This window comes from Strigops habroptila, chromosome 4, assembly GCF_004027225.2.
Source record: "Strigops habroptila isolate Jane chromosome 4, bStrHab1.2.pri, whole genome shotgun sequence".
Lineage (NCBI taxonomy): Eukaryota > Metazoa > Chordata > Aves > Psittaciformes > Psittacidae > Strigops > Strigops habroptila.
Window position 1 is genome coordinate 74,330,462 of NC_046358.1, and position 23,751 is coordinate 74,354,212.

The following is a 23,751-nucleotide window of genomic DNA, read 5'->3' on the forward strand; positions in this document are numbered from 1 at the left end:
GACCGAGCGGGGACCGGCCCCCCCGGTGCGGGACAGCGCTTGGGTCCCGCGCCGTGACCCTCCGTACCTCTGCTCCTGCCCCTCGCCCGGCCCTTGTGGTACTTGCGTTCAGTGGAGCTGCTTGGGTTGAGGCGCAGCTCAGCTCAACCCCACAGCCTTGCCGAAAGGGAGGTGGGCAGGGGGAGAACTGATTACAGTCGATAACCCATTTATGGAACATCTTCATGCATGTATTAAAAACTGGATACTTATTAAAATACTAGACACAGTGCCAAAGTTTGCAAGGCTTCATGATTTTGATCAATCTATGTAAACAAAATGGTTAACATTTTGTTATATAAAGTATTTAACCAAAAACAGTTAACATTTTAATTAAATTTGATTCATTTCTTGTAAAATTCTGAATTTGTTTAATAATAACAGCATTTCAGACCAAGTTATTTTTATGACAAAGACTGGCTGGATCTGAGGCAAAGCCTAACCCCCCTTCCATAAGAGATGGTAGCAACTAACCCATTTGTGGAGCAGAGAAAAAAAACCACACAACTATTTCAGGTAGACATTAAAACCTGACGTCTTTCACCACACAAAATCATTGTGGGTCAGTTGTTACTTCAAAGTACATCTACGTACCAACTGGAGTTCCAAACTGCAAACAAAGAACCACTTCTACTTGAGACATTCTAAGGATACTGCTCAGAGGAATTCTCCAATTCTACACCATGTCATACCACACAGGTACTACTTCTCAAAATAATGAAAAGTTCAGTAAAACATCCTTCCATATGTGTCCTTATACTGCAATCAAAAGGGAGATTAACAACTGATCTCTAAGAAAAGTATTTCTGTTAATCACTCCCTTTTTGCTTATGTCAAAGAGTTTCACTCACTTTTGGCAGGAGAGACAGGGTTAAATGTGTTCTATGAAGACTGAAAATCTACAGAATAATGGTAGATTCAGATTCTGATTTGATACGTTTTTCCTTGTTTTGAAGATTTTTATTGTTGTCATGCTCACCTTATTACCTGACAGGAAAACTATCGGCCTAGACAGACTGTGGGACAATTAAGGCATCACAATAATACTAAGGCATAGGGGTATAATTTAAAAAGCAGAATGTTGCACAGGCTGGCCTGACCACTGGGCTAACGGCCAAAACAAATCTCAGAGCTCACATTGGCTTATTGTGTGGCCTTGACCAAATTATTCATCTCCTTAGTTTTCCCACTTGTAAAATTAGAATAATAATACCTACACAGTGCCCATCTCCTATCTCTTACTTCTCAGGAGGGCTCTGAGGATGAATGACCCTACATTGCTCTGAAAATGAATAAACACTAACTGCTAAGCCTGAGTTAATATGTTTCAGAGCATTAAAGCACTGAAATACACGAAATTCCAATTAAACCACCTTGAGTATCCAAACATGGATGAACTAAAACACAGGGATTACTAAAATACCATCTCCCACCAGTTACAAACAACAAAATAGTATGATTGGCTTAGAGTTCTGTTATTTAAATGTGATTTTGATCTCTGCCCATTCTTAGTACTAAGCTCAGAATTACATTACAGAGGCACCAGCAGCAATTGCTACTGCTATTATACAAAACCCTCCTGCCCAGGGCAGGTTTGCTTAGAGCTCAAGCAGTCAGGAACATGACCATTGCCTCTGGCCTGGTGTGTGCAGCCTTTGGAGCACATACGGCCATTTGATCAGAGGATCAGCAATTCTGGCAGAGGCTATGTGTGGTACTCAGTGCTGTTCTTCAGAGATTGCAGTTCTTAATTCGAGTAATGAAAAAGAGTTTAAACTAAATTAATTATCTCATTAGCAATAAATATGGGGGGAAAGCACTGTCAACAAACACACTGCGGCAGAACAAGCTGCATCATTCATGAACTTGTGACAATAATCAGGTGATCAATCAACCTAACAGTACAAATTTCTATATCCAACTTAAAAAAGGAAAGGGAGAGAATAGTAAAGACCCATTTCGACCTATAGAATTAATTAATTTGATAAAAAAACTGGACACATTTATACATTCATTTTTCACCACTCTCTCAAAATGGTGGATAATTTTAGTTTTCTGATTGTTTCTTCCACCTCACATATGAACAAGAATTAAAATTCTTTCAATGCTCTAACACTCAAATGATGCCACTGCTTGTCATCACATTATGTCTCCTACTAATTAGAAGTTGTAAATAAATTCAGTTGTTTATTATCCAAGCCCTTACATCCATTTTTCCTTAAAAAAAGGAGCATCTTTCTTCTGAATTTTTCACTTTACAAAGAAAATTACTTCACAGAGAAGTAGACCAAATTGTGCTTTAGTGGTGGTCTTGGCAGTCCTGGGGTAATGGTTGGACTTGATGATCTTTAAGGTCTTTTTCAACCTAGTCAATTCTATGATTCTATGAAGTAAAGTTGGTGCCTTTTAGTGAATGGTGTGGCTTCCTTGAGTTTTTTTAGAACTGGTCCAAAGACATCTGTGTTATACAAGAAAGCTTCCAGCTGAAAATCTTTAGTGAATTATTGATTTAGTCTTAATATCTTGAATTTTCTGTGCGATGGGAATTGTTAAAAAGCAACATAATATTTGAAGGAAAATGAAGATTGGTAAAATCCAAAAGTAGCATTTCAAGCAGTAGGTAATTCTGCACTTGTACAGTTTTAAAAACACCTTTTATAAGGACAGTGAAATGTGGTTTAATCTTCAATGCATTTATATGTCAAACACATGGGGGCTCTCCATGCCTGATGGATTACTGCTGAAATGATTTCTTTCTACATGCAATCTAATGATGCAGTAGTATTACAGAAGGTAAGCTAATGAAGCATATTCAGATGGAAAAGTGTCATGCAATTCATTATAAACATGCTGCAGTTTTATTCCAAAATGGTTTATGGTTACAGTGTGGAGTGTGAGGGAGAGGACCAACATGTTAAGACACACAACATCAATCATATGTCACAATCTTAACAAGGCAATCAAAGCTCAAGGAAACCTAAATCTGAAAATTCATAATGTTACACTGATGCTCACTATAATCTTTTGGAGAGAATCTAAACGACAAAGATTTTAAAACCTGAACTATCTAAACAGATATAACCAGAAAACACAAGTTTTCCTCTACCAAGCAGAATTTAAGACGTTCTCCATGGCCTGGATCCTGCAAGCAACAACAATATTCTAACCTCACGATGACACTAACTACAAGAGTACACAAAAATAAATGGGTTTAGCATTAGACCTGTGTAAGGGATGTTCGAAAGAATTTGAGATATAAAATACTCGTACTGATATAGATATCAAGGTGTTTTCACAAGTTACTTTTCTACATATTAAAAATATCAGTATTTTTTCTTTAGCCCCTTGCTCACAAATAGTATCTACAAAGAATTTCTAAATGTGATTCTGTCAATCTGAAATGCTTCATTTTGCATTATTAGTTGGTGGTGTCTTTTTCAAGAAGGTATATTGAAATTGATGTTGCTAATCTCTCTTGTATGTTCTAGTATGGTTTCAGCTTTACATACAGTTACAGTAGTTCACAAATGAGGTAACATATAAGTGTCCAAACCCATGCACTTTCATACTTCTACTGTAACGCTAAATGCAAATTAAATGCAAAATTTCATTTGATATCTTTATACAATCAAATCAGGCCTAATTCTGTTTGGAAACAAGTGTAAAAAGTCAAGCACCATCAGTAAAATAGTAAAAGGAACATTATTTCTATGCAGCTTTGATGCAAGTAAACTAGTACTGATCTAATAAATATTACTTCAAACCCTGCTGCAAAAAAAAAAAAAGTTTCTTGCATAAATGCTATGAAAGCTGTCAAAAAATAACAAGTCATGCCTGTATTCACCCCCCTAAAAAGAGCCTGAAATGCATATTCCACAGGCTAGCAATTTTTTGCACAGCCACTGCTGCTTAGCAGGTCATGTTCCCAAAATAATTACTTATCCAAAGACCTAAAATAAAGCAAAGTTTCTGAAGATGCATTAGATGTAGGAAAAAATATGTATCTCATTTTTCTCAAGTACAAGGAAAGCACAAAAAACCCCAGTCATCAGAAGCACTCATTTTAAGGCTACCAACTACGTATTTTTTTTTCAGATTGTTGCAATGTTTAATATGAAATGTACAATAATAACTCATCTACCAACTTTGAAAAGTCTTGAAGCAAAATAATTCCTTATGTGCTTACAGGTATTCACAACCCTGATGAAATGCTAAACTATTCACAAAAAATTACATTACTAAGGCAAAAAATATTTCAGCATGAGCAAGCATTACCAGTTAAGGCTGTAACATGGACTTTTAATGCTTCAATATATATTCCCTTCAAAGGTAATTTGGATCTGCTTTTAGATGTTATTCACAAATTCCAATTCTGAGTTTAGTAATATTTAGAAAACACAACTGTTTTCTGTACTGTGAACTCAAAATGTCTTCCTATTCGGCAGTCTATTTTACTTCACAAAGTATTACTGCAAATCATTTCCTTAGTAAAACTGCAAAAGGTTAATTTGTCTAAAGAGCCACAGGAGTGGGAAACACAGCTATGACAGTGCTCACCACACCAGTGCAAGAAATGTAAAAATGCAAAGAAAAATATCTAAAAACCTGGAAGTGCAATTGCTTGCCACTGTAGATCATTTTGTGTAAAATATACCTTCTAAATAACAAAGCACAGCCTACTCCACGAACAGGACCTCTGAGTGCTACTCATAACATCGGATACAGTCAATAGAAAATATTTTCCAGTCCCAAGACCACAACTGGAAGTCCCTGAGGGGCCACCGGGGCCTCTGCCTGTCATCCTCTGAGGCACATACCCTCAGAGGAGTCTGAATTTGCACCTTTCACTCCACCTTTATTTCCTAAGTAAAACATGGTGAGCATGACCCCTCATGAGACAGGAGTAAGTCTGATATGTTGCCTGCACAGACAGGCAGCCATCTGAGGAAAGAAAAAAGAACAATGGGCAAGTTACTCAGAGACTTCTATAAAAAAAATTGCCCCAGGAAGTGGGCAAAGAAACACTCCTGCGCAAAACTGTGAGGCTTATGGAGGTACAATAGTCTGTGGAGAAATTGGGTAAATACATTATTTTTTATTCTTAGCTAATGACAAATCTTGAGTTTGCAGCTGTATTTATTTTTACTCAACCTATTTACATTTATAGTTGCTCTACAGATTGCAAAACATCCCAATGAGAGTTTTATCCCTAACATTAGATGCAGTGATATGTACTTCCTACTTAAACACCACACACAAAGATTTAAATATCTTTATAAATATAGGATGCAAAGCACTGTAGGGACTGTTACTTGACATACTCTAAACATTCTTTCATCATTTAATATAACATGATCATGTAAACGTCACAACCTTGTACGTTGTCAGGTAGAAGGAAGAGGATGGGACCACCTCCAGCTCAGTTACCTCAGGCCTTCTCTCCTTTAAAGTCATGTTGGCACAGAGAATGTCACAGCTTGTGGATGCAAGCAAGCACTTGCTTCTGCTCATCTGTGGCACAACACAGTTGACTAATTAATTTTTTAAAGTATTTGAGATGTGACACTTTATATATGGGATTGAATACAGATTAGCATTACAGTAATCACAAAGATTTTGTAGCCTCAAATTTGTCTTCTTCCAGCAAAGCTTCCTTTAATGTGCAAATGAACGATGCTACTACATATCTTGAAATAAACAGGCTCATTATGGTCATGGCTTGTCATACATGCAGGCATTCAAAATTATATTAACAGCATACCGTAAGCTGGCAGATAAAGACAGGCTAAATAGAAGATACATAACCAACTGCCTGCTATCATATCCAGATGCCTTCATATCAGTGGCATCCCAAAGTGGTTGGATTAAAATCTCCCTCCTCTTGAATGTTTGTACATTGATGTTGTACAAGTTGCAAGGGCTTTCTTGGCCCAGTTCTAAAGACAGAATGGCTTTGCCAGACCAAGTAAAAAGAAAGCAAAGGGAACATAAAATCATCTCAAAAATTCAATACCAGCAGAAGCTGGGAGGTAGGTTCAGAGGAGAGGCTGCCCACACAATGAAAAGCCGAGACAACAGGTAGACAGGCAAGTGAGCTGGCTGGAGCCTTCAAAACTGAAAATAACTGCTAAGTAAAGGCAACACAGTACTTTATTTATTTTTATGTTTTTTTCTTTCTTTTTTTAATTTGAATTCTTGGCAATTTTTGAGATTAACTAAATCTGTATGCCTGGAGTCACTTCACAGGTCACAGGCCACACCTCACACAAAGCAAAAGGACCAGCACGTGCTGTGGCAAAAAGGGCTGCTCCTAGTAGCTCTTGGAAAACAAGTAGATTCCTAATAGGAGCCTCAGTATCAGGGCAGTTAAATTACATGGTTTCCTCTGTAGTTAGATGCAAAAAATACCAGAGAAATAGATGGTCGTTTAGGATTTATGGGGATGAATGTTAAGTTTGTCATCCATTAGGGAATGTATACAGGATATTTTATATCATCATCTATATATAATGTTTCCAAGAATAATTAGGGCATGGTATTTTAAAACCAAACTTCACACATTTTTCTGACAAACTGTTGTGGACTTGTGGTGTTAATTTTAGCAGTTTCAATTGGATTTGGTACAGTTGGAAATGTAAGGGGAAATCTGCAGCTATCAGGATGTGACACTCATCAACACTTTCACAAAATACCCCCTGGATTTGCATAAAGTCTGCAAAGATTCATTGGCAAATCTTTAATATGAGATTTCCCTTGGTTTTACTCCCCATTCAGCTCCATTTGCCCTCCCTCTCTCCTCTGCCACCCCAGTGAGCACTGCTGTAAAGAGTTCATAACAAAGCATAACTAAATGTACTGAAAAAGAAAATATACATATAATTACCCGAAAGCTTATATAACTACATATAATTTTGCAAATTGCTAATATTTTCCAAGAAATTACTCTGTAAGGGAGATAAATACTAATTGGGTACAATGGCATTCCAAGTCACCTAACAAACCTGCAGATTTCCAGACATTCCAAGTTTTTCACATGAGCTGCGTGTAAGAACCCTCCGTGGCACAGCTTACATACAGCACAGTCATGGCACGTGAAAGATCATCAGAAGACTCAAGAAAATGGATAAACCATGATGGTGGCAAGATTTCTGGTTCTGACAAACACAAAACTTTTAAACTAAATTATGCCACTATCAAGGGAGTCATTTCTTGCTATGCCAATAGCATACAATGTAGAAAGAAATAATTAAAAAAAATAAATTAAATCTGGGTCATTTACGTATTATTTGAGAAGTACAAGCTTCTCAAATTGTACTTTGAGAAGTACATTTCAGTACTTCATTCAAATGTACTCAAGTCATTTGAATGTCATTGACTTGAGTCAACATTCATTAATATTTTGACTTTTATTGATGAGTCAACATTTATTAATATTTTTAGCTGAACTACATTGTACCTCTTTGACTACACTGACTACATCAACATATGCCACTAAAGCCGACAATGCAATATGTAACAGAAAGTTCACGATGCAAAAAATAGCAACAACTTCGTCTTTTGAACTACAAAAATAAACCACTTACGAGATCTTTTAAATTCTCATTGAAGCTTAATATCCTGCTGAAAAAAAATGCTTTTTGGTGAGCTTTAGTTTTAAAATTGAATTCCTCTAACAAGAACGATTGTTATGCTGAGCTCAGCATTAATAGGATACATTTAATTTTGAGAAGATTTAGTATGAGATTCAGAATTGAGTTTTTAAGCAAAATTCAATTCTTTTCCCTGTCATAAATTCCTGTAAATACATATAAATGACATTTCATTTCTGCTATGCTATACTCAAACCCAAACATTTGTGTGTAGGATAAGCTTTGAAATGATTTCAACAATGTACATGTAATTGAACAGCTGTACCAGACAATATATTATTTCACTTGCTTGCATTTTGAGCAAATTTATTGACTGTCTTTTTCCATTGCTTCTACTCAACAGATCATTATGCCTCTCTGATACCACACTGGCACATGAAAGAATCTTCTAAAGGAAAATACAACCTGAATGAGGGCCAGGATGTATTGCTGTATTTTTACTTCTGGTTAAACTCTCAGGCTCAGACCGTCCTTATGTCTTGTTAATTACTGAGCAGTGGAAGTATGCCAGGAAGAAAAATGCATTGATGGGTTCTGTTTGTTTTGTGGATTCTTTTTAAAGATAACTTAGAACATCAGAATTTTGTAAATTTGGTTTTTCCTGCTGAATAATTCTAAATTGTGCTGAGGTCATGTGAAGTGTAGACGCTCATGATTTTTTAAGTTTTTACTGTGAACACTTTTTATTTGGGATTTCATTAAAAGAAAAAACAAAACAAAACAGAAAACAAACCAACAATCAAGTTTGATTTTTTTTCTCTGTAAGTGGAATAAAACTTCCTTTTTGTTTTGTTTAGTAAGCAGCATCCTCATTCCAATGCTTTAATACTTCCAAAGCACAACTGAACACAAAGCAACAGTAGATCTTGCAAGTAAAAACTCAGAAAAAAATTTTTCAGACTTTATGTATATCTTACCCATCACAATATTATTTGTACCCACATAAAAAAAAAATCACCCCCCAAAAAACCAAAAACAAACAAAAACCCCCACAATAAAAAAAACCAACCCACAGTATGCTTGAGGTAATTTTAATATTCACAATAGCTACACACATTCTAATGCCATTCCCCAAGCAATTCTCCTTGAAGAATTCAGAAGTGGTCTGTTAATGACAGCAAAGCACTTCGGTGTTTTCTGGTTGCAAGACAGCAAATGTTCCACTCAAAACTGTAGCATTAGAAAAATATTAATCAAAACCACATTACAGGCTTGCACAGTGTACTAAGCATCCTGATGTACTCACATGTGAACTTACTGACCTTGAGACTAAACTGATGGTTATTCTTGGACAGTTACTGCCCAAATAGTCTGTTAGAAAATAAAAAAATCTTTACTTTTATTCCACTAATTCAGATGGCACAATAATGACTCTTCTGAACATGTGATTTCTCAAAGCTGTCATGTATTGTTCACTAGAGGCAATGAAAAAAATTTCATCACATTTCACTTCTCATTTCTCTCTAAGGCATAAGCCTTAGATCAAAGTATACGCATGCAACATTGTCCCTTGAAAGAAAGCGATGCAAAGCTCACATGAACAGCCCTTTTCTGCCTTGCACCAGGTCAGTGTGGTGGGCTGCCAGCTGGGTGAAAAACACATTTCCAAATGGAGAACCAGGAAAAGGACACTGTGTATCCTGGTGCTTCATCACCCCCTGTGCCTCGGTATACTGGACATGTTTGCTGGGTCTAGGGGACAGAGTGCCCATTCTTCACACCTTCCCATACAGTAACTCAGTAATAACTGAAGTATGGATGAAACACATTTCTGTGACTAGACGATGATTTGTTTGGCACTCATCTCTTTTGTCTGTGGCAACTATGTCTGCAGCATTGAAGAAAGCGTCCCTAGATAAAACTTTGAAATTGGGTGCCAGAAATGTGGTCCCAAGGAATCTGAACCAGCATTAATTTCTCAAAACACTAACCATATGGGAAAACACACCAAATATTTTGAGGATTACAATCTCCTGGATACAAAGCTGGCACATAAGGAATGAGACTGGGCAGATACATGTGGAACACGGTGCCCAGTGCAGTCACCTGCCAGGACCCCCTTCAGACTAACACTCAGTGCACGCAGAGGTCTATCTACGTGAAAGAAATGTTAACTCTGATTTCTTGGGGATAATTTTGGACATCAAGGCTATGAATTCTTCGCCCCACTCTCAATGGCAGAAAATGAAAGAACTCATGACTTATACAGTGAGAGCTCTTTAACCTGGTAGCAGAATAAAGATACCACTCCACAAGTGAGGAGGCATATATAGATTCTGTGCATTATTTACAGAGCTAATAAAGAGAAGCTTGTGTCAAATAAAGCCATGCGTTCCACTTTCCTTTGTCTCACCTAATCAGTACTGGTCACTAAAGAACAGTAAAGTTTGTGGAAATACAGAGAACAAGGAGAGCTCTGAACCACCCAGCATACAGAACAGTGTTTCCAAGAGCCTGACTGTTTCTGCTCAATCTAGCACATGGGAGCTAAAGATGGCACTAAAGGAAAGACATGCTTCCAAATGATGAAACACTGAATTACACTTTCATCACAGTATTATGCTCATGTCCCTGCTCCATACACGAACTTCTACCAAAAGTGTTCTTCCAGAGAGATCAGACTTCTTTTTAAAACCACATGAAAAGTCAGCACTGTGATTTCATTCTACTATCATTATTTTCCCCCTCCTGATTTTACAATTATTATTCCTACGAAATGCCACCAACTTCTAGTATGCTCTGAGGTTCAGATAATTCCATGACCTTTGCTACCCTCACTTCTCTTCAAGAAAGCCCTCAGTCCCACTATTCAGAAGATAATACTGTTTTTACAGCATTTTAATTTAAGTGCTAATTTTATCTGGAAAACAAAACAGCATTCACACTTTCAATCAAGGAGAAGCAGAACAGTGAAAATTCAGGAGATGAGTCTGGACAACATAGTCCACACTGACTTCAATGGAGTAAAGTTAATTTGTGGATATAAAATTTTGAATATTACAGTAATAATAAAACTTCAAGTCAACTTTATATCATGTTGTAATAAAGTATTACTCAAAGATTAAGTATGTCGTATCTCACTCTAATGGCAAATTAGAAAGCAAGAACAATGAGATTTAGGATATTATCCTTATATATATATATACACACAATTATTTTTCATGCATGTGATATTTATACTCTACGTATGAAATCATAGAAAGGTTCCCAACTAATACATTTGCTGGGGCTCTTTAAAGAAATACACTTTTCCATTATTCCATCAGTTCCATATACCTCCCTGCTGCTTCCCTGGGGAGCTGGTGCCCAGCTTCAGGATGCTCACTTTCTTTACCTGCCCCAACATGCCGTATCTCCAGCATGCATGGAGGGCTGTATCCCTGAGAAGAAGTGGATACAGGACGGCTTGTTTAGCACAGTGTTGAAGAGCCTGCATTCTGTCGCTGCTAACAATTCACGTCAGATTGCAAATACAAAAGTCCTGCATTTCTTGCCACAAATTCAAACATTATGATGTGGTATTACCAGCCATGTATTATTTGTGAAATCTAACTGATCTAGAACCAATAGCAGAAAAAACCAGAAGTTCCTACTGAATTAAGTAATTCCCTGTGCAGTGCCTTTCAAAATAAGAACGAGGACTTTTCTTTACCTGAGGCAATATCAGTTAGTCAAGGAGATTAAAAAAAGAGATGGTATAGATAGTATACTAGGACTTGGGTAAATAAGATTCATTTAGAGGTAACTTGATTTCAGTAGTGAGAATGGTGGCAAGTGGGGGGAATTCCTAATATTTTGAGGTGTGAACTTGTTAATGATCAAGCAATGAGACTCCAGAGAGCCTTCAATGCCCCAGGCAGCCTAACAGAGCACACAGAAAAGGTAAAAGATACAGCATTAAGGAAATGGGGTTGAGGTCAAGCATTGAGAGAACCAAGCAGTAAATTGAAGAAGTTCCCCACAATTCTACTGCTAGGCTTGAGCTAATGCTGCAGCAAGAATAAACTGTGGAGATAGTGATGGAAAGAAAAATGGTTCCCATTCTGTGTACTGCATTACACAGTTCAAATCACTTCTCTCTCCCCTGAACATCTGCTGCACTGAATAAACATTACATATATATTTATATACACACAGTTAATATCCTCAACAGACAAGCAGGTAGAGCATATCTTGATCACCATTATTTGGAAAATACAAAAGCAACAGATTTATTTGAATTACAATGCCAAAAACAGTGACCAGTGGTATTTTCTACAGAAGTTGTTTAGATCAGTTGTTTAAAAACAGGTTGGAAGGCTGTGACTAACAATGCTTTGACAATAAGGTGGCATCATCTTTCAGTAAGATGGGAAGAAAAAGACTTAATTTACAAAAGATAAGACAATTTTCTGTATTCTTGTTAGTCATCACACATCATTACTCTTTTTTGTATTATACTAAGCACAGTGTGGGGTTTGGATGATCTCACTAATTAAACTTGAAGTCAGAGTAGAATGATTTTTGGAACAGTACACAACTTACAGATTCATATATTTTTAACATTCCGATGTACAGAAAAGAACTGACCATCACATCAACTATGCTCTGGTAGTTTTACTATTGCCGTTCATACACTCACACAGTTACTGACCTCAGCTGCTCCTCATGATGCAAACGTTTTCCTTATGCAAGTGTCACACCTGATATGCAGATTTCTCAACGCATCCCTTTCAAGACTTTTTATGTAGCTGTTCCATCTGCATCCTTAGAAGACTTACCAATATTTCAAGAGAACAGAATCCTCCATATTTGTGTGCATTTACATTTTTATAACTACACATAGCCCCAAGCAAATAAACTGCATGAGCATTGTTTACTAACCTGTAAAGTTATGCAGCATTTATTAAAATCATAGAATTAAGGCTGTTATTATGAAAGCATGAAACAACAGGGATAAAATTACAACTCATCATTACCTCGAAATCTGGCATGAAACTTGAAACTAAATTAAATCTTACCTAAATGCCAAAATCAAGGAAAAGAAAAACAACGCTAAAGACAAAACTAGGTTCTCTGCCCCATTTCCTCTTCTTTTTTTTTTTTTTTTTCATATTTACAGAACAACAGAAAAGAAAAAAAGGTATCTGAACAGTCATAACTGAATCACTTGGAACAGTAAGGGGCTGGCATATGTATGAAGGGAAACTTCTTACCATCGAAGACTTGAAAAGGTAGAGCTTTCTAAATTAGCTCCAAATCTAGAATTTGAGACCTGTGAGTACAGCAAGACTTCCTTCTCTGGATGAGTCGTATACCATATCCTGATCAAGACCAATGCAATGGAATCATTTTTACCATATCCAAAGAGATGCGAAATCATTTGCATGGGCACAGCCCAATGACAACTGAACTACTACCCACCCATCTGTGACCAAAGACAGCCAGAACTGTAAATGGCTACATTTCTGCAGTATCAACTGAAAGCAGATTTAGGAATTCTGTGAAAGCATTCATTGAAACAAGAAGAAAAGTTTTCACAGCTTTCCAGTTGAGAACTTGACAACAGAAGGCGGGAGAGCAGCTACAATAAAAACCAAACCCAACTGACTTGTCTTGCAAAATGGGACAGAATGTTGTTTTGTTGAAATCTGCTGCTCCAATTATCTGGTCATTAGAAAGATGATTCACCATTCTGGGCATCTTTCTATACAGCTGTTCTGAACCCACAACAAAGCAGCTAATCTACTAGGTAATGATACCAGAACACTGGAAATGAAGTTTTCCCAGGAAAGATGTTTTCGCTTGTGCAAATTATAGTATATAAATCTTCAAGTAATAAAAAGCTAAATAAATATAATGCAGCTGGAATTGACTCAGATAAGCAAAAATGACATGCCTTCAATCCAGAATGACTGTCAGGCCAAGCAAAGGAGAGAACAATCGGAATTACAGTGTAAGTCACACTGTAAATTGCCACTGAACTATATGGGAAGCCTGCATAATACCATCAGTGGCAGTTGCTGAGCTGGAAAGAAAAGAGTTAGAAAATAATTGCTTAAAGACTGGAGAACACAGATCAGAACACAAAGATCTGAATAGACTAAATTAAATAAAAATGAAGACACAAGGGCCAGATACAGATTCACTTCCTAATTTGGAAGAGAATAATAGCACAAAAAGAACAATTAGAACAGTCATACTACCTCACAACCACTGTTCAATAGAGTGGAAAAATAATAACCATTGTGGCTGGGTTTTTACCGAGAGTAAGGAGAGAAATGCCAGTGAAGTGATTATTGTGCCGGTATCTACAGCACATCAGAAGTGTTCACACCATAGGACAGCAGAAAGCAGAAAACAGAGGCAAGATCAATCCCAGTAAGAGAATCCCAGTCAGCAACTGGCAGAAGTAAAACTGCTATCACAACAAACTGATTATGGAAAAGAAACTGTTTAAATCATGACTATTTAAAGATGCAAGGCATATAATATTTTATATTTCACTCACCTCGAGTACCTTATATTGCACCTAGCATGACTTTCTTTGGACAACAGAAGCAAATACAGTAATTCCAAAGCATCTTACTTCATTCAACACAGGTTTTCATCAAAAAGAAAACTAATAAGAGCAAACATTTGGGTTATGTTGGCCAAGATCATATCATAATTTTAATGTGTACTTTTTAAGAGCTTAGAGAAAAAGATACCGCCTTAGAAACAGGAAGGGAGGAGGCATCTAATAGCAGATAACTCTCATGATCTGAGATAGGCTGATGACAAAGCCCTCTTACTGCCTGTACCATTGAAAATTTGAGTCTTTAAAAAAAGCTGCAGCAGAATGTGGACTCTCCCTAAATATGCAAAAATGAAGTATGTGTACCAAAATCTGGGAGCTGTTCCATATAGATACAGTCCTTCTGTATCTTCAGCAGAGCACTTCTGCTGGTGAAGGTCTTACTTTCCTTACTGCAATTCTTTCAATTAAGTGAAATATAAATTTGTAACTGTTGTTGATACTAATTTCTTAGACACTTATAACTAAATTATCCACTAGAGAGCATAGCAACATTTTCAAACATATTCTGCTTATGTCTGCAAGTGCAAACGAGGTCGTTGTGGCACTCGATGCCACTCTTCTATACCAGAAATATGCTAAACAATCTGTCATGCAAAAGAGAGATAAGCAATGTACTTAATACAATGCTTTAAAGAAGAAAAGTCAATGGACCATGAACTTTTAATGAACAAATTTCAACAGCTCACAGCCTGGTATGCAGTTCTCAGACATCTTTGATGAAAAAACTTCCTTTGCGTTATATACCTCTGTGTGTGTGTATATACAACAAAATATGACAGAAAGACAAAATACATTCTTCATTCCTACAGGAGAAAACCATAGAAGCACTGCTTATCAGTATGCTGGACAAGAGCCGATTTCTTCCTGTTCTGCAACATATTCTGGTGATGTCATGCCATTTTTCTTCCCATTAAAGAAAACCTTTTATCATTTATTATTTCACATTGTAATAGGCATCCTGAAAAAAATAATCTTTCATTTAAAAGTGCAAACAACAGAATTCTTTTATTTTTCAGTTTCTCAGAACAAGAAGGGTATAATACGTATCAAGTACTCTGGAATCTCCGTTTTAGAGTACTTGTTTAAAACCGTTAGATTCCTCCCACCAATACACTGATAAAGGTGTCCACAGCATCCACAAATCTGAATAATGCATCTCAGTGCCACTAGTAGAGCAATCAACTCTACCTCAGATCTTTGCTAAAGATGTTTTCCTTCTTTTTCTCATAAACTATCCAAGTTACTCATTGCTGCAAAAAGTCTAACAGCATAGGGCATCTTGTATTATCAGAAAAAAACACAGAACTTTGAATATCCAGTCCCAGCTGTGCTATGCCTCATTCAGAAGTGGCTAGCTTCCGACACTGAATGAAAGCCAGTGAAATTCTTTTAACTCTGAAATAAGCCACATATAAGAGAAGTCTTGTTCTAAACATTACCAGTTATTATTTTATAAACTGAAAAAAAGGGAGGTTACAGACATTTCTCATTTATCATAGCATCACGATGAAAATAAATGAAATTAGAATGCTGACACCTCCTACAGAATAAGAAGAGCAAATGCTAGGAAAACATTTACTATCCATGGGAAGCAGCGCAGTCAGCTGTGAGGATGGCAAATCACTTGACAACCACAACTGCAAACAAAGAGGAATGAATAGCAAGGTGGAGAAAATCCAAGTTCAGCAAAAAGGGATGAATACATAGTATGACAAACTTGCTGCATGAGTATAAAAGCTAACATGGATTTCCAAATCTCAAATTAACAAGGCATTAAAATATTGTATGATGCAGATTATTTAAGTGCCAAATAAAATATAAACAGTGCCATTTTTGGGAGTTTTATAATATTATAATTTAAACAGATATTAAAATTATAATTTAAACAGAGGTCTGATTTTAAGCAGTTTTAATGACAACATTCATGTAACATTAGAATTATGCCCTTGCACTATACTGAATCAAACCCTTAAATGAAAATGTTTATTTATAGAGATGGCAACATGTTCCAGAAGTAAGCTGCTCTGGTAAAAATGATCAGTCTCTGCTAATTTATTCATAAACACACGTATACGACAGTCTAGTTTTCATTTTCTGAGGCCTTCTTAGTTTTAAATCACCATCACTGCTGATTTCATTGTAAGTATTAGTATACACTTATACAGTTGGAGAAAATAAAAACAAAACACAGAGAAGTAGAATACAAATTGTAAGTTTTTATTAGTATAACCTACCATTATGAATAACTACAAGTAGGTCAACCAATTTACAAAATCCTCCTCTACACTGAAAAATATCTTTTAATATTGATAGACCTGACTTCCTTTTTCTGCCTTTCAAAACACACTGATGGAATCTCCTTAGTCAAAGAGGGAGGGTGTAGGGGTGGTACCTAAAATGTCTTGCTTAGTAACACACTGTAAAGTAAGTCTAGAAAACAGAAGCAGCAGCCAGCCCCAACTCTGAGAGTAGGTCTGCAATACAGGCATAATCTCTGTCTGTTTCATTGAAGTTGAGCCTTCTGCTGATTTCTATCACTAGGTAAAACAGCTATTTGCAGCACAAAGTGTCCAGGTCTCAGGAGCAAAGCTTCTTTCAAAGGGGGAAAAATTTACTGGTTGGAGATCAAGTACTGACCCATGGTCACTGAGCTGCAGCTCATTCACCTGCATGGTTTTCGTAAGTGTTTTGGCTCTGCAAGAGTTGATGAGCAGTTTAACATCCTGCTGGGAAAATAATAGGTTCTATATCCATGTGTGGATTGTTTGAATTCATCCAGGGCAGAAACCCTCTGTTAGTGCAAAGGCTTGCACAAAATATGTACTAAAAGTATACACTAAAACTATATATTTCATGTAAGCATTTTGGAGCAAAAGTGCATTAAAATCATTAGTATTTTGCATAAAGCATTTTGAGGCAAAAAGAATTATACTGACTTTCCATCTCAGCTTATGCTGGAAAAAAATGTTCTTATGGGAAAAAGCTGAGGCTGATGGGCCTAAGGTTTTGTGTATGGTGTATTGAACACTTCTATTTTTTTTAATATTTTCATATATATATTTTACATATATAAAATACACATGCATATGTATTTATATACATGTAATACATATTTTGATATATAAATGTATGTAATATATATATTTATATATATAAAAAGAGGGCGTGAAAAAAATCCATAAGATGTTGTTGCAGAATAAACTCCTTCCTCTAAAACAAGCCATTAAAACCATAAAATATGTATTCAGTTAGCATTACTGTCTTTACTTCTGCCTCATATACATAGAATACAAGCACAAAATGTAAAATTTTCTTCTGCCTAGTTGTGAACATTTTAATTACTGTTTTTTAAACATCAGCTTAATGATCCAATGCCATCAGCAAATGAGTCACGGGATGTGCCAGCTAGCGAGGTTTTGAATTTGCTTTTTTTCAAGTAGAGGATTATCTTTGATTATTCTTGAAACAAGGCAAAGTTCAATGTCCCCATCACCGGCAATTTAATGTAATGAAGTTCTGTATTTTCAATTGCCACTCGCTTAGGCTTTGTCTACTTTTTTTCTACCCAAAGTCTCACAGAGAGCAAAATGGCCATGCGTGTTAAGATAGACAGTTCACTGCAAGCTGAAGTTCAGTCCTAGTAAGCAGACAGCATAACTAAGTAGTTGTTAAGGAATCAAGTATTATTTGGTTGGAAAAGAAAATACAAAAGTGGCTTTATTCTTTTAAAAGATATTTTATTTTTAAATCACTGACCTTAAATTGGCTAGAAGTCACTCCAGAAACTTTAATTTTTAGACAACCTTACCACAACAAAAATGAAAGTAAATGTAGACTAAAGCAGGCATTTCACTACTCAGCAAAATTCTGCACCACTGGATCATAATAAAGAGTGATTCAACTATATCGTATCAAAACAAGACCTCACACAAGAATGGGAAGAAACTCCATCTGTGGTAATTATCATGAGAAGACACTACATGACTGGTTAGAAACCAGGCCAAGCCCTGTTTATTTGGGTGGGTTGCTGTTTCAGGACATGCCTCCACAGTGCTCTGGGATGCTGTCCCAGGACAACTGCAGCACAGCACAGCACACTCAGGGATGCTAATGAGGGGCCAAGAATTAAGAGGCTACATCTGCACAACAGCACAGTGGGGCAGGACCGCACTGCATCTAGCACAGAATTATTTAAGCAAGTACAAATTTCGAATACCATGGAGAGGTGGTATTTTGAGCTCACCAGAGTGGGCTCAAAAACCAGAAGATGGTTAAAAAGATGTAATTATCACCCTCTTAAACTTTACTTTTTTATGGCTTACCAGGTGACTTTTCTACATTTGAGTCTAGCAGTGCTGAAAAAAGGTTACACATTCAGGTCTGTTCAAACTACAAAACCAAAGCCTATGGATATAGTGAAGCTTGAGATCACTCTACAGAAGTTGATGTTGGATGGAGGCTGCGCGCGCTGCAGAGCTTTAGTTATAAAGAAACATTTTAAGATATACAGCTCTGAAGTAAAAAATGTTATTTATTATTTAACAACTCTGTATAACAAGGATCAGTAGTAGAATGGAAGCCTATTTCTGATGCAAAATTTGAACGGTTGACAAATACTGTTCTACATAAGGTTCATGGCTCTGTGCCACATGGCTGCTCTGTGAGGGAGAGTGAGCCTCACTTGTCAACCACAATAAAGCAAATCGGTGTACTATCAATAGGATATAGGATGACTCTAGTGCTGAAATTCTGTGCTGAGAATCTCAAGAGCTATAACTTATGAAACAAAAACTTTTGACTCCTGGAAAAACAAAGAAGCTATCTTAACATAATCACATTTTCTAATAAGAAAGCTCAGCTCATCAATACACAAAATTTTTCTGAAGAATTCATTTTAATGAGCCCCTTTGCAAGCTCCAGATTATCCATTGTAGTTTTTTTGGAATGGAAACGGGCTTCTCATTTCTCTGAAGAATCTAGAGATATTTTCTATCTTAAGCTTTCCACAAATACTACTTTTGTGTAAACTGAGAAAGGCCTATGTATGAGATAATTTAGCAACCTTAACAGAATCATTTTTACTGATGACACTAAACTAAACTCAAAATATACATAGCACTAAGGCTTTTCTCTCCCCCCCCCCCACCCCTCCATCTAGGCACCCAATAAAAGTGGCTCTTCACATATATTTTCATACACAGTGTGACACAAAATTTAGGCAATCGTAGATGTACCTATATTTCACAGTTTAAATGTTTGTAATGAAGAACTTGTGAAGATTTAAACCGTATGTGCTTCATCATCATACCAGCAATTTTCAAAGGAACAAAAAACAGTGTAAAAGCAAGAGGATAACCTAGCCAGCCTATGCAAGCAGGTATATAGCCCAAGAAGTGTAGCCCATTTATTACAGTAATAAGACAGTATTTTGCAAAACAGAATTGAGAATGATACACTAGAAAACTTACATTTCAGCTGCTGGTTAAATTATGGTCTAATGCAGTGTTTGAACAATTCTTACAAAAAATCTAACCCTGTCACAAATCGCCGCCTTCCTTCAAAGGGGAGGTGGGAAAGAAGGATGGGGGAAAAAAAAAAGGGAAAAAAAATGAGACATGTATTTTGTGGATAAAAGCACCTAATCCCAAGTTAGCTCTGGTACAATAACTCTTCTCGAAGAGCAACATAAGGGGAAGTAATTTCATAGCTAGGTCTTACTAGGTGACTGAATATATGGATTCCATTAACTGAACACATAGCTGTGGAGTCCATTAATTTGCACTGGCAATCCAATGTTTGGCAGAGGTGATGCTGGTATTTCTTAAGCAAACGGGCCATCAACCGAACAGCTCACTGGGGAGTATTAGTTTTCTAAGATTATTACAAGAACGTAATGGAAATGCTGGTAATGTTTATTGGGCTGGTTAGTGGTGTATGCAAAGTTACCTGAAGTGTGCTCAGGGACAGGAAAATATCATTACTGTCATTTTGAATTGAAATCTTATTACCAAATGCCACAAATAGGACAGGGGACCTCTGGTATGTTGAGTTTATCGCTTGAAGCTGTCTTTGTAATAAATTACATTGTCTTAGCTGCGGTCCAGAATGGGGAGCAGAAAGAAGGCAAGGATGTTGCACACCTGCCTACTCAGCAGTCGCCCCAGTGGCCCTATGGAGCCAGACACAAAGGCACAGGCACGTGTTGGCCCACGGCTCAGTGAGCTGCGAGGGAAACCAGCTGATTGGCAGGCCACTGTGACAGGGTTGACAAATGCATGACATTCACGTGGCATCTGTGCTCCTGGCAGCTATGGACCTGGCCCCAAATCACTGTCAAGCTTTGTGCTTTTGTCAACTTCTTTTCTTCCCCTGCTTAAAAATCCAAAGGAATATTGTAAAATATTATACTTATGTCACTTCATTCTTGTGACCTAATCTTGTTTTCTTCTGTACCCTTTTTTTCCTTAATACTGCTTTGTACACTTCCTAAAAGGTTCATCAATTAATTTGTACTGCTAATGACTGCCAGACAAAAATCCTGGAATAAAAATGTAGAGGAATACTGCGGTTTTTTTCTTTGTTTGCCCAACAGTATTACTTGTGAATGTGCCACTGAATCAAGTGGAGCAAGATACCCAAGTAGTTTATATTACTAAAGTAACTGAATGTTGCAGACAATAAAAAAAACCAACTATGCATGTGTTTCGCAGCAATGAGAATCTCTATCTTCTTGACTGCTTCAAAAGGGTGCAATTCTTACTTGGCTACAACAAATGAGATACCAGCCATCAGCTTTAGGAAAGGCTGAAGAACTGGTCCCTGGACATGAAAATACATAATTTTTAAGGGCTTAGTTTTCTTTATTCAGAGTTACTAGTTTTTGGTGCAGCATATCAAGTCAAACCACAGTATCACTATGGCTAATCTATAACAACAGAATATCTGAAGTTCATTCCACCTTTTCATAAAGACATGAAACTCAATTACTAACCGAGAAAAACCTGAGAAGCGCAAACAATGCTGCGGAGCTGGTGTCAGGGTGTCAGTGGAGCCACCACAGTTATTGCTGTGTGAAGCTGAAGCACTTCGGAAGTTCAGAACATTCAAAGCAGCCCACTACCAGCCCGTGCACAGCAGCACAGGACGAGAGTCACTTCACGGTCTTCAGCAAGGTAAAAGGCCCCAGGTTTAAGCTGTCTTTCCCCTGCCACCTTATTTTTTATCTTAAATAATGTTATTGATGTAGTTCAAATGTCTACACATCGGGGATTTTCCCCCTCTTTAAATACGCACTCTTCTGTACTGTTTTTTAAAATGTCAGTTCATCAGAAATCATCACAGAACCAAACAAAAAAATACAACACATGCATATAATAGAGAAATAAACTGCAGAAAGAAACAGGTTTCAGTGTTTAATGGCATGAAAAATGAATTGAAAATTATGCTTATATTATGTTGAAGGTCATCGAAAAAGCCTCAAAGAAAGATAGTTAAGCAGACATTAAAAGAAGATTTAAATAGGTGATCTTTTAGTATTCTAGCAAAAACACTCTGTCTTTCACTCTTTATTTAAATTAAAATACCACTCAGTGACTGACCTTTCTAACATGGCCTGAGGGAGCAGGGTATGATCTTGCTAGAAAAGAAGTGATATTAAAAGAGCAATACCATTAAAAAAGCAGAAGGAGATGGAACCCACAGCTTAAACTTTGTTTGCTTGGGAAGGTTAACTTTTATGAAAAGGCTGTCCTTACTGTTACAGGCAGAGAAACTACTGCTGTTACCTTTTTGTTAACTAGCTTATGGACTGGTCACAGAGCCTTTAACCAACAAACAAAAGAGAAAAGCCAAGTTGTGGTCTTCCTGAGATTTCAGTAAACGTGCCCCTTCTTTTCAGCATCTTACTTGGAGGCCAGCTGTAGATGGACTTCCCCAACTGCCTTTTCCTGAACATTACTTTAAATGTTGTGCTTCAGCTTAACACCCTGACTGCTATGTATTTATCCAGAGAAGTCAAAGGTCCAGCCAAAAAATAAAAGCGGAGGGCAAGACCTGGCATTCTGAAAAGTTCACAGAAAGGTATCCAGGACTGTAAGACAGTGGTTACATTGCTGTAAAGTCCTCAACATTGTTACAGGGAAACACAGATAGAGCTCTTTAAAAACCTGCATCTGACTTTGGAGTTCTGGTATTAGAATGCGGTAAGTCACTCTCCAAAAATCCTACTTCCCTTACTTTAAATAGAGCATATCTCTAGGGAGACATAGACAGACATGGAAATGGCTAACGGCTAATCCCCGCTAAGTGTTCGACATCTAATTACTGGTTTATTCTTTTCAAGAACTTTCAACAGAGGGTGCATGCTTATACCTATGCGACCCAGAGAGCTATGAGCCTGCTACACCTCCCTTGAGCATTTTGCCACTGACACTGGAAAGAGCGAACCTGGTCCCACGCTCACCATCCCCACTCAGTACCTCCATGGCAGATGCAATGGACTGTCACATAATTAAAACACTGTCATTTGAAAGTTTTACACTTCACCGCTTCAAAATTAAGAAACATGGTCTTTTGTCACTAAATTTCCATGTGGATTTTAATCGATTAAAGCATCACTATTACAATTTATAGGAAATTAATATAAATTAGATGCCTGGCAAAACCTAGGAGAGGTTGTATCCCTGACTTTACTCAACTTGTCTGGTTATTTGTACATTACAAATTAAACATAAAGCAGTAGAAGAGTAAGCTGCATTCACTGAAGTAATCAAACCTCATGGCGTGAATAATGTGTTATTAAAGACAACACTGGAAAATAAAGATGCACAGGAAATCACATGCTCCTGTCTTCCTACAAGAAACCCCAAATGAAATTCCTCCATTCACACTGTTTTAATATTAAAATACTAAACATGGAAAGATTTAAAAACTGAGCCACAGCTACAGCTTTTTTAACTCCTTTGGGCCCCGATATTCAACTGTTGCCAAAAGGGCAAGACCATGAATGTGTATATGATATCTCCAATGTTTTAAGCAACAGAGATCCTGTTTGAAATCTGTTCTTGTCTACTAATGTTACTGAGTTTGCTGAACATGCTTGAAGATGAGGGCTATTATACTAAAAAAAGAATAAACTGGAAGCCCTCCACTTCTTTTGCTGCAGAGATTGAAATAAGTACCATCGAAATCAGGCATAGCCTTCTAACATCACATTTGTATTTATGCATTTCAGCTTCCTCATGAGGAAAAGACCCAGAAGTTTCCAGTCAGGCTAGGAAGTGTGTATCATTCACTTGATATAGAGTAGATGCACTGTAAATGCTTTTGCTATTTTGATTTGTGGCTGGAAAGGGATTAGATCCTAAACAATTCTTGAAGTTGTTTCAGTTCTGACTAAAATTAAGCCCTTGCTGAGAGCTGGATGGATTTCTAGCAACAAGCATTTCTAGGAATTTATACATACTGTATCATTTAACTGGCTGGATGTTTTTCCCATCTTTACTG

The 23,751-nt window shown here is 37.0% G+C and overlaps 1 protein-coding gene across 31 annotated transcripts in view; it reads right to left on the bottom strand.

Moving 5' to 3' along the window:
- Positions 1 to 23,751, bottom strand: part of RBFOX1 (RNA binding fox-1 homolog 1) — a 1,252,174-nt gene that overhangs the window by 669,323 nt on the left and 559,100 nt on the right. The window contains exon 1 of one of the 31 annotated variants that reach the window (XM_030482309.1): positions 14,179 to 14,448. The exons of 29 other annotated variants lie outside the window; for them this stretch is intronic. The gene's annotated coding sequence lies outside the window, so the exon portion shown is untranslated. Of the gene's footprint in view, positions 1 to 67; positions 182 to 14,178; positions 14,449 to 23,751 lie in introns of those variants that run through there. One more of the 31 variants, XM_030482302.1, reaches the window with a different exon arrangement.